This window comes from Electrophorus electricus, chromosome 5, assembly GCF_041902795.1.
Source record: "Electrophorus electricus isolate QZ-2024a chromosome 5, ASM4190279v1, whole genome shotgun sequence".
NCBI classification, from domain to species: Eukaryota; Metazoa; Chordata; class Actinopteri; order Gymnotiformes; family Gymnotidae; genus Electrophorus; species Electrophorus electricus.
The window spans coordinates 24,653,584-24,666,004 of NC_137501.1; the positions used below are offsets into that span (position 1 = coordinate 24,653,584).

Sequence of the window (12,421 nt, forward strand, 5' to 3'; positions counted from 1 at the left end):
TCATCCCAAGCGTGATACTGTGGGAAGCTTGTATGGAAAAAGGTCATCACACAGAAGAACAGAAAAGTATAAAGCTCTAGTAAGCTACTGCCACAGACAAGTCTGGATGGCCAAGGGATTTCTCTGCATGACATAGTACATTGTATGTAGCACTTGGAATCTCTGTAGAGATGAAATCTATAGCATATATTGCAGACACTGTAGAGAAAGCCTACAGATGGTTTTGGACAGCAGGTGTCATGTGATCAGCATGAAAAGCACCCAAAAAGCCATATTAAAGACCAGATGGGTATATATGTATATATAATTCTTTCCTTCTCCATCAAAACACACACACAAACATACATGTGTGTGTGTGTGTATGTGTGTATATATATATATATATATATATATATATATATATATATATATATATATATATATATATATATATATATATATGTTTGCACAGTCTGGGGTTTCATCCACAGTACTGGCTCTCTCAGCAGAGCTCAAAAGGAGGGTTGATAATGAGGACCGGAAACGGCGAGTGGCCTTTCCCGCCACATTCGGAGAGCTGGGGGATCTGGTCTGTGGCTTAAACCCACACAGAAAAACAAGGTGCGTACTGTGAACTCCAAGGCTGCTAGCAGTCTCCAGTTACCCCTGGTGGGGGAGGGCTAGGTGAAGAAAGAGTGTTTGCCTCACAGAGCGATACAGTTTTGAGTATGGGAAGGGGTAGGGGCACAAAAAGACGGGCAAGGCTAATGCAGACCAGGTTGAGAACATGCTGCTTTGAGCTGAGCTAACAGATTAGCTCCATCTGCCATCCTTGAAAATAACCCCTATTCCCTATGTAATGTTCTACTTTTCCATCAAAACAAATAGTATGTTAGCATGAACGATGCCAGTGTTTAATCATTTATGTTTATGACTGTATTTACAAAATGATTAAAGATATCAAGACCTGTTTTTATGAGTTTTGATATGTAGGTTTTGTCATGGCAAGCTAAGTCTCATCGAGAGATAATTCAGAAGCATTTCTTCTAGGGGCAGCACTTCTTGCCTCAGGCTGAGAGGAAATAGTTAAGGAATACAAAACCTGATCTCAGGAGAGGCAGATCTTCACCTTAATTTGGTGGTTCACTAGGGCAGGGCAGAAATTGTTTCAGTTTTTTATAACGGTCCCATGCAAATTGTTACCATTCAAGATGGGGTCCAGTTGTACAAGAAAACATTATGTCCATTATTCAAATGACTAGAACATAAACCATGGCAGGTTCAGGCAATACTTTCATAGCAATCACAAGCAACTTCTATTAATGTTTGATTATGCTATAGCATTGTCAATGATCCATGGTGTTCTTCCTTGTTGTGAGTATCATTAAAAACTTCACATTTTCTTTTCAGAAGGCTGGAATTTCTGAATATTAATAAAGTGTCTTAACATTGGTTAGTCAGATCCTTTCAAAAGTGTGCAACTACACACACACACACACACACACATTCTACAAAAAATGTATGCATTTATGAAGACATTATATTGGTCTCTTGGTTTTTGTTATATTGTCAAATTTGTTTTCATATCTCATGTATTTCTTGTTTAACCTTCAAATTAATCCTGCATTTCAGAATTTTTAAATTCCTTGTTTCAGCACCATGGACAGTCCTAATTAGTCATGTATTTGTCATTGAAATTCCATAATTTCAATAATTCCATAATCTAGAAATTTCATAATTTGCCTGTATTTGTTTCATCAGTACCTTACCTAATGCAAATCTAAGTAAGCATGAAGTTATTCAAGTTTTTTTTAATTTTTTAAATTTTTTTTACAAAATTCCCTTGTCAGACCTGTGTAGTAAATCCATCAGTTGTAGAAGTAAGACAAAACTTGGATTAAGCACATGGTGCTGCTGGGTAAAGATTTGCTTGGTCACTTTGTGTGGCGTCTCAAAAGAATTTTTTTACATGAGGTGTATCTAATATGCAACAGAGAAAATGAACATAAATATGACTCTGCATGCAGTAAAATTACTCAATGTGTCTTGGCAGAATAACAATTTTAGTACTGTCAGAACCAAAGCAGCACTTTCTGAGCAAGGCGAGATATTTGTTGGAGTTTATCTACTGGTTTTGTGTGGGTAGAATCTTATATTGCTGTGATTTTATAATGCTGAATTTGTGGTTGTTAAACTAGTATTGCCAATTGACTACACCTCTTGCTAAAAAAGCTTGTTAGATAAAGAGGTTGCATACAAAAATGTAATGAGATCATTTTTACACTGATTTCTAGTACTGTTTCATTATTTTCCTCAGAACATGATCCTTCATTGATCACTGGTTTCACATTTCAGATATCTGAGTCTTACAACTTGACTTGTATGAATATCTTTTACAGTGAATATGAAATGTAATAGTAAAGTCAGCAATTATGCATTACAACCCGGCATTGTAATATTTTTAAAAGTAAGAACAATTACGAATCAAGGCATATTATTGAGTGATATTATAATATTAGCCCTTTTTACTGTACCTTTTGTATGCATTGAACAGCAGTTTCATTGGACTAATCACTAACAATAAGGACTAATGCAAAATTGTTTTTTGGGGTCAATCCTGTCAATGAGTTTGCATGCATTTTGTTACAGGTATTTCTCTTTTGTTGGGAATGGTATTGTGATATTGGTCCTTCACAAGCAGAGACTCATCCTTCAGCCTACAGATTTGTTGATGTTAAACCTTGCCATCACAGATGCAGCTATAGCTGTGTTTGGATACTCCCAAGGGATTGTGAAAATATTCAGAATTTTCAGAGATATGTCATCACAGATATGTCATCACATGGATCTGGACTTGCCAGGTATGACATTTTAATATAAGCCTCTGGTATATGGAAAAACATATATTACTGATCATTTCATATGTACTGATCATTCTTTTATATGATATCTGTTTTCAGGTATATAGGTTTTACTTAAAACAAGGATGGATGATTTGTCAATGTAATAATAATAATAATAATAATAATAATAATAATAATAATAATAATAATAATAATTCCTATATAAAATATATACTAATGAAATAAAATGACTATAAGTTCTGAAATATAAAATAAAATTAATTCAAACAAAATAAAAGGCCCAACAAACTACGAATAGCCCTGGCTACATTGAACACAAATGAAAAAACACCTATAGATCTTGCAGTCCTAATACTTTAAGAAACAACATTACAGAGGTTAGAAGCCCTATAAAAGCAAAATAAGTATCTTCCACCAAGTTGGAAGTGATCCCAGGGATCAACAGTAAGACTGCCTCAGATGAGCAAAGTGTTTGGATGGACTATAATGCTTACAGAGATCAGAAAACTATGTCAGATCTAGGCTATTAAAGGGGTAAATGTCAAATGTAAGACTGTGGATTTAGCACTGGATTCTTATTTAAATATGAAACCTATTAAAAGAAAGAGCAGGGAAGGTCACACACTGCAGTAGTTTAATGTAGAGGGGTAGGGAAGCTTGTACTACTAAGGGAAGCTTATACTACTTTCTCAGCATCATGTAGGGTTAGCATATATCTTTTTTGGATGTTATTTTGGATATGAGGGACCCCCAGTCACTGATATTAATTCTAGATTCAGAACTAGAATTAAAATGTGATGTTCTCTATTTTATTATTTTAGATTTTTAGTGTGCACCACACATCCATGAGAATTAGGATGAATGCCATATCTCTTGTAAAATATAGAGCTCTGCCAAAATAAGTCATAGATGTCAACAAACCCAATTATATTACTGAAGTACCACTTTTTGCTAAAACCTTAAAATAACGTCTTAGAATTCTTTAAATACAAGTTAGTGCTTGCATGAACAAAAAGCATGCACTGCTTTTTTTCTTCAGCAGAGAGATTAACTGCAAATTAAGATCCAGCACGCACACGCACACACAAACACACACACACACACACACACACACACACACACACACACACACACACACACACACACACACACACACGCATAGCTGCTAAGGCTCCTAAACCAGTCAAAGAATAGTTCAAGCCATTAGAAAGAACTAGTAGCAACTCACCATGCCAGACAAACTCAAAGAACCTTGTGATTTGCTTTGGTATGGTGATTTAGTTTTAAAACTAAAATATGCTGTGTTTTCCAAACATATTAAGCAAAACATAACAGTCGTAACATAACTGACAACTATAGAAAAACTGTGTACTAATCTGCATTTATAAGATATTGTTGTGCCTGCCAAATGTTTGAAGGGGCATTTCAAGTGGCTGCTTTGTGCACATCTTGCAAGAAGTGCTTGGAAGGCTTGGTTGGTAAATATCCTTGAGCCAATATCCTTGATCACTGGTATTCAGTAAAACTTCTGACTGCTAAAGACAAACATTTTGGGGATTTGAACAGGGAGAAGTTAAGGTTCCTGTTTTTAAAGGAAGCTTTATGTAAGTGAAGAATGAAGAACAGGTCACGAGTACATGCTGTCAGTTATATATACAATGTGGCATTGAACTTGAGGGTAGGGCCTCTACCACGAGCTAACCACAAAGCTGTTCTTGCTTTTTTTTCCCTTGCTTTTTTTTTGCCACACACTAGCCTACCAAATTATTCTTTCACAAAATTTTACTAAATTGTACAGTTACAGTCAGTTACCATATGTTCTTTTTGCTTCATGAAAAAGCCACCTTGGAAACCTTTATTGGGCTACATTTAAATAGCACTTTGTCTTTAATAACCACAAACTATCATGTCTATATGATTTCCATCAAAGGCAAGACTTGGCATATTAGAACAATTGTCTGCATTTTCCTAATCCTTGGCTTGGAATTTGCTCTGCTTATTTTCATATGTTCCAGGACAGTAGGCAATATAAAATCTCCCTGTCCTAGCCTCTGTATGTGAGGTGTCCATGTGGAGCCTTAGAAAAACATCCTTGCCAAACAATAACAGGCCAACACCCTCCCTTGTTTTAGATGTATGGAGATAAGAGTGCCTATAGAAGCTCCTGTGGCCCAGAGAATCTATCTTTATTCCAGACATGGCATTAGCTCATCTCCCAGTCATTTGATCCCTGGGGTGCTGTGTTCAAGAGCAAACCTCATTCTACAGAAGCTCCCTATGCACATGCACCCTACACCCTACCGAGAAGGAGTCAAGGGAGAGAGAGAAGGATGCGATGACATGGTGGTGGGAGGAGTGGATTGGTGAGTTTCAGAGGCCAGAGGCATGAGGAGTGAACAAGTGAGGGAGAATAAGAAGGAGGGAGAAGGTTAGGCATGTGAAAAGCATTAACAGATTACTACGTCAGCATGACAGGACATGAACATCTCTGTGAACTCTGATGGGACAGGGAAGAATAGCTTGTACCCTTTCCTTAGAAATGGCTGGAAATGTGTGTTTGCAACTAAAAAATACATAAAATATCCCATTCTTGTTCTGTGAAAATACTTCTTTATTCATCTTTTGCTAAACATTTCCATGTCTGCTGAGTTAAACAAGCTTATATTATTTTAAAGCCAGGTCTCTATTAGCCAAGTCAATATTGGGCATTTTTAAGCCAAGACTCTACTGGCAAGTTCAAGTATGAGTCAACAGGATTCTAGTCTTGCATGCTAATCCAAATATACACTTGGTGGAATATGAATGTTTATGTACCATTGCCTTTCCGAGTTATGTACTAACTTGAAGCAACATATCCCTTATTAAATGTACATACATTTGCATATATTACAATAACAAATTACGATCATCTTGCTTCAGGTTTTGGATTTTTTTGTAGGCTGTAGGCTGTAAGGTTGAGGATGAAATAAGGAGGTTAACATTTAACAGAAGTTTGAGAGCTCTCAGGGCCAGTACAACATGCAGTGCTGTGGAGTGAAGTGAAGTGGCAGCAGCGATGAGTAGCAGCTGTGTGGAATGGCAACAGCAACAGGTTTTTGGGACAAAGCCATGTTATGATGCAGCAAAGACTAAGAGACACATAAGGACATTCACTCCGGGTAAACTAGGGGAAGTGCTGAGACTGGTGTTTTGGGATATCTGACCGAGATGGAAAACAAGCAAAGCCTGCAAGTGGAGCAGACAGAACTGAGATCTAAAAGACAGATGTGGCCCCTGCCTTCATTAGGGCCTTGTTCATAATTAGCTGGCCAGGAGGTGGCGGTTACTTAGTGTGACCACTGACCAACTGGAATATAATCTCTATCTTTTTCTAACCCCTCCCCCACTCCCCCTTTAGGTGAATGGTTTTCTAACCCTACTCTTTGGTCTGTCCAGTATCAACACCCTTACTGCTATCAGGGTTACCAGATACCTCAAAGAATATCATGCAAATAAAGGTAAAAAGAGTGAAGAAATAAGGTTAGTTTACCTTAGAGTCCAAATAAAACTAAATCTGCCTACAAGGAAAATACACTATTTTGCTAATCTTACAGAGTTATAGAGAGTATCCATCTCTAAAGATAAGCTCTTTAAAATGAATTAAATGCTCTCCAACTTGTGTATATTGTAAAAAAAAAAAAAAAAAAAAGATTTTGCTTTTTTAACCTACTAAACTCTTAGTTTACTACATACTGTCAAGCACTGTAACTACATGCCTATTATATTTGTTTCAGTGTAATTACTGAAATAAATACTCTGACTTTTTAACTTACTAAACTCTTAGTTTACTAAGAGTTTAGTAAGTTAAAAAGTCAGAGTATTTATTTCAGTAATTACACTGAAACAAATATAATAGGCATGTAGTTACAGTGCTTGACAGTATGTAGTAAAGTATGACAGTTTGGATGCTCTGGCAGGGCCTTGGAGTTAAGGTAATGCAATTCACTTTAGTTGGAGTTAGGCAGTACATGTTACAGTTGCTCAAACACCTGAGCATGTTCTGTCTGAAAGTTATCTTTAACAGACACACCGGTTATAGACACCTGCAGTATACCAAATTTCTATTATATGTGACTATTTTATAAGTCAGAAATTAGGGTGCACCAACATCAAATAACATCAATTAATTTTTTTTTGTTGTTCCTTACACAGTGTAATATGTGCTGTGTCAACAGTGCTTCTTTTCATTGGCAAAGGTTTGCATGGGTGGTTATGCTGAGAACAGTTTATTGTTCCTAAAATGCCACAGTGTGACATTTATAACTGCAAGAATGCTGTACTTTAACCTTCTTCCATCTGTGTTTCACTTTGTTTGATAAATGATTACATTGGTGCATCTACCCACAGGCATTTTTCTTGTGCATTTGTAACAACACTAGTATTTCTATATTTGTAACAAGAAGTTCGGTTGCATACCTTGGCAATAGACCTCTATGGGATGTTCTGGTTTTCTAGTCTCTTCTATCACTACAGCTGTTCTTGCACTTTTAAATGAGCCCCCCTGATAAGTAATTTTTCACATCTTTTAGATTATGTGAAACCTAGTCTGGATTCTGATAGTCCGTTGAGCGTGATGACTCATCTTCTCTATGATGTGCTTTCACAGGATACAGTGTGAGTAGGAGCACTATCCTCATATCCATTATCTTCATATGGAAGGGAACACTTTTCTGGTCCATGGCCACGCTGCTGGGTTTGGGCGGTTACACAGTTGCACGCATTCAATTCAAATGCACTAATCTGAACTGCATCCATGAGGCTGAAATTAGCATATATTTTATACATATATGCATGTGCATCAGTCCTTGAATCACAGTGTGCATTTATACAGGTTATGCTTACTGTTATCAAGCATTAATCATTCATTATGTGAGAGAAGAAATTATGGAATTTTGCCTATATGTCTTTAAATATACATGGGTTATCAGATATCACTCATGAACACTCAGGGAAACCCTGTATTCTATTGTAAGAATAGAATAGAATAGAATAGAATAGTATATGCACCAACTCACCATGATATTACTCCACAGACCGTGGTTATGGCACATGTGATGTGGACTGGTTCAAAGCCAACTGCTCCACCACATACAAATAATTCCTTACCTTTATCCTCACTTCCTGCTTCATTATCCCTGCTCTGGTCATGTTCTCTACCTACATATCCACCATAAACACGGTTAAGAGCAGGAATGCCATGTTGGTTAATGGCTACTTCTCTGAAAGGCAAAGGAGCGTGGAGAGAGACATGACCAGGGTAGGTGTTTGCCAACATCACCCTACACTGTACATCTGATGTACTGAATTCCTATGAAATACAGACTACAAATATAACTTTGTGAAAGGGCAAGTAACATACTGTCACATTTATTGGGTCCCAGCTGTAGACATCATGCATGGATATTCAAGAGACAGATATTCAAGAGACTGTGATAGAAGCCATGAAGATGATTACAGATAGCAGCTATGAAAATGATTACACTGAAAATGATCACAGATTTCTTGGTGTTATTCATGAGTAATCAACTTCCTTCAGCAGAGTTGGGTGGGACAGCGCAGGGCTATCATTTCCTGGAGCCAAGCTCAAATGAGTCATTCACAAGGGTTTAATTTCAAACCCTGGTATCCAAAATGGGGAAAACACAAGCATGCACTGACCAAAGACTAATCAAAAACTAGCATTAGTGTATACAAAGGAGATGCAATAAAATAAAAGAGCCCTTTCCAGTCCAAACAGAATTTAAAGTTGTTTGATGAGCAGGGGGTCTGGCATCATATGGTGAGGACATCATTGTAGGCAGCACAAACACCCCCTCCCCCCACGATCTCACAGCTGTTCGTGCTCTTAGTAAACCTTTAGCTCAGGCTGCCACATGCAAGCTCTTATAGTAGCAAACAGTTACAATAAAGCAACAGAAGATGACAGTAATTCCCACCTCATAACATTTCATGTCTCTGTGATTAATTTAATAGAAAAGTGAGACTTTTTAATTGTTCAAGTTGCAGTCAAAAAAAAACAACCATATAAGGATAAACTAGATGAAGACATATATCAGCATAATGTGGCAAGATTAATACATGCAACATGGTAAATATAACACAAGCTCGGTGCTGTGCAGGCTATAGCAATTTTTTCTGCATTTCTGCAAAAAATGATTTCACCAAACCATTTTTAATTGTTAACTTTGCCATCTCTATCTCCTGTACATCTAACTGCAGGTTTCTATAGCCATCAGCACAGCCTTCATCCTGGCCTGGTCTCCCTATGCCATAATGTGCATACACTCGGCCTGGGGCCGGCACATGCCCAATGAGGTCCGTCTCTTCACCTGCCTCTGGGCCAAGTCCGCTTGATTTTACAACCCATTCATATACCTTGCCGTGAGCTCCAAGTTCCGCTGGGAAGTCACCCACCTGGTGCCAGGCTCTAGCAGGCCCAAGATGCCATAAGCCTCCTGTGCTTGACATCGTCCAAGCCCAAAGCTGAGCTGGTGTCAATTAGCCCCCCACAGGGAGAGGTTAATCAGTCCAAGGTGGAACTGCTGACAGAAGACAAAAACTCGGGGGTTAACAGCCTTCTTAGCACACTGCCCCAACTCAGCAAGGGGCACTTTGACATCCGCCTTCACAAAGCTTCTGATTCAACAGAGTATGAAAGTGACAGACTTCGAAAGGCAGCTTCATTTTTTTTTCTCTTTGAAGTTGCACTTCAGCTGTTTTGGAAAAACTGAACTCGAACTTTTGCAAAAATTTACTTAACACCTCAGTGTTCATTGAACCCTACAACTGAGATCCAACATTTGAGGTCACAACAGTTACACTGCACTTTGACCTGGGCTTGCTTATGTTAATAAAATCCTCAGTTCTCTAAAGCAGTTCTGTCTGCTCCAGGCACATGCCAGGTAGAACCTTCAGGTACAATGGTTTCAAGTTCTTTATCTCTGTGTGCAAGCACTTTACCATTTTCTGTAGGCCATCATGACAGTAATGTACCATTACACAGCACAAAATGATTTTCTATGGACCATTTTTCTCCAAGTGTCCTTTGCAATGTTGTATTTTCAGTGAAGCCTCAGTAAGTGATCCTTATTATCACTAATAATAAAATAGCATTAGTGTAATGTTGCTGCTGGCCTGAGTGCTGATGGGTGTGGAGCAGGATGTACAGACTTCCTCAACAGTGATGTACATTTATTAACATAGAACACATACTATAACGATGGCACTCACACACAACATTAACAACGGACATGACTTAACACTGGCTACACAAACGTTTTACATACATCAACAAACAATGACCAACATGATGCACACACTAGCAGAGGTTCACATAGACAGACAAAACACATGATGGTAAACCCCATGCAGATGTGTGCAATCACAGAGGGCATGGCTACTAATGACGGTGAACCCCCCTGCACACAGCAGGCCATACCATATGACTCGTGGGGGGGAACGTCCTGTGACAATTAGATGCCACATGACATAAGATGACCCTGAATTCTTCTGATATTGTAATATTTTGTGTCCTGGATGCATATTTTATTTATTTAATTATTATCATTCGTTTGAGTCTTTGAGCTATATTAGATGGTACCAAGACAGAGCTCTCAAACAAGGAATAAAATTCCTTATCAGTCTTGCAATCAACTGAAATAGAATAGGTCCTTTGAAAGCCAGGGCATATTGCAGCTTAGAGGCTGCTGTATTTAGAGGTTGGTGTGCTTGCCCATGGGTAAATTTTTAGATTTACCTCAACCACTTAAAACAGCCAACATTTCCAAGCAAATGCTAATTATGCTACTTTGTATGCTAGTGCATGCCTAAATGATATTGGTAATTGTGCTTGTGCTGCTATTTCTGCAAGGAAAAAAGCATAGCAAGGAAAGAGAACCATGTTGGCTTGTGCTACTATGCACTGGATTTACGGGATGTAGACTCCAGCATACGGTGCATGAAAAGCAATTACAGTATCTTAATGGTGTATACTATGAATTGAGCTCTTTAACAAAAATGTCACATCTACATTCTGGTGTAACCAGCAGATTGTTGACAATTACCTCAGTTATGGAATATTCACCCTCTTTAGTTTCTTTTGCGCTCTCTGCCCTTGGCTATGGTCATAATCACCTGTACAATGTGCCCTTTTACTGAGGTCCTTAAGACCGTTAAAATGGTATGCAGTCCCCACACCCAAAAGGGAACCGCTAGTGCTCCTTGAGAACCCTCTTGTCCTAGTATGCAGTGAGCACCAAGTGGAGAGCCTCCAGTCAGATGGGGAAGCAGTGAGGTGCTACATATGGAATGAACCCATGTGATATAGCTGCCTGAGGTCACAATTACCCTGATGATCCTCAGGGTTATAGATGGTGATGATACTCAAGGATTACAGATAGTGATGATCCTCAGGGTTATAGATGGTGATGATACTCAGGGTTACAGATGGTGATGATCCTCATGGTTACAGATAGTGATGAGCCTCATGATTACAGATGGTGAAGGTACTCAAGGGTTACAGATAGTGATCTTCATGTTTATAGATGGTGATAATACTCAAGGGTTACAGATAGTGATGATCTTCATGGTTACAGATGGTGATGATACTCAAGGGTTACAGATAGTGATGATCTTCATGGTTACAGATGGTGATGATACTCAAGGGTTACAGATAGTGATGATCTTCATGGTTACAGATGGTGATGATCCTCATGGTTACCGATGGTGATGATCCTCATGGTTACAGATGGTGATGATCCTCATGGTTACAGATAGTGATGATTCTCATTTTTACAGATAGTGATGATCTTCATGGTTATAGATGGTGATGATACTCAAGGGTTACAGATAGTGATGATACTCCAGGGTTACAGATAGTGATGATCCTCATGGTTACAGATAGTGATGATCCTCATGGTTAAAGATGGCTACACACCAACTGTTCTCTTTGGCATGGAGCTGTTGATGGAGAAGAAGAAGAGAAGACCAAACAATGGCTGGGTTTCTGTCATTTTCACACTCCTACATGGGACTCTTTGAACCTCCAGGCAGCTTAGGCAGTGTCCTGTCTGCTCACTGGTTAAAAAAAATATAAAATAAAAAAATAAAGATAAACAATCAGTTGAGCAGGATGCCTCAAATGTTCCAAAGAATCAATTTCTGTTGAATGGATTGGATTACAAAGTATAAAATCATAGTTTTTTGACCATGTAGATAGATAGATAGATAGATAGATAGATAGATAGATAGATAGATAGATAGATAGATAGATAGATAGATAGATAGATAGATAGATAGATAGATGTACACGGGTTTTTTTTTAAAGAGAAATAGGATGTTTTAGACAGAGGTAATTAATCAGCTGAAGCACTTTTTTTGTAGATAGATAGATCGACTGGAATTACTACAGACAGACAGGCCAGTCTCTGTAATTGTGCAGCCTTGCTTTTATAAATGTCTATGTTGAGGGTGGGACGGGAAGAGAGGGAGTAAACTTTCACTGAGTTCTCCCTTTAATGAGCTGTCTACCACCACCTTCG

General features: G+C 38.2%; 1 pseudogene; it reads left to right on the plus strand.

The window, feature by feature from the left end:
- Window positions 1–1,990: 1,990 nt before the first annotated feature.
- Window positions 1,991–9,332, plus strand: LOC113586665 (opsin-5-like; annotated as a pseudogene).
- Window positions 9,333–12,421: the final 3,089 nt, after the last annotated feature.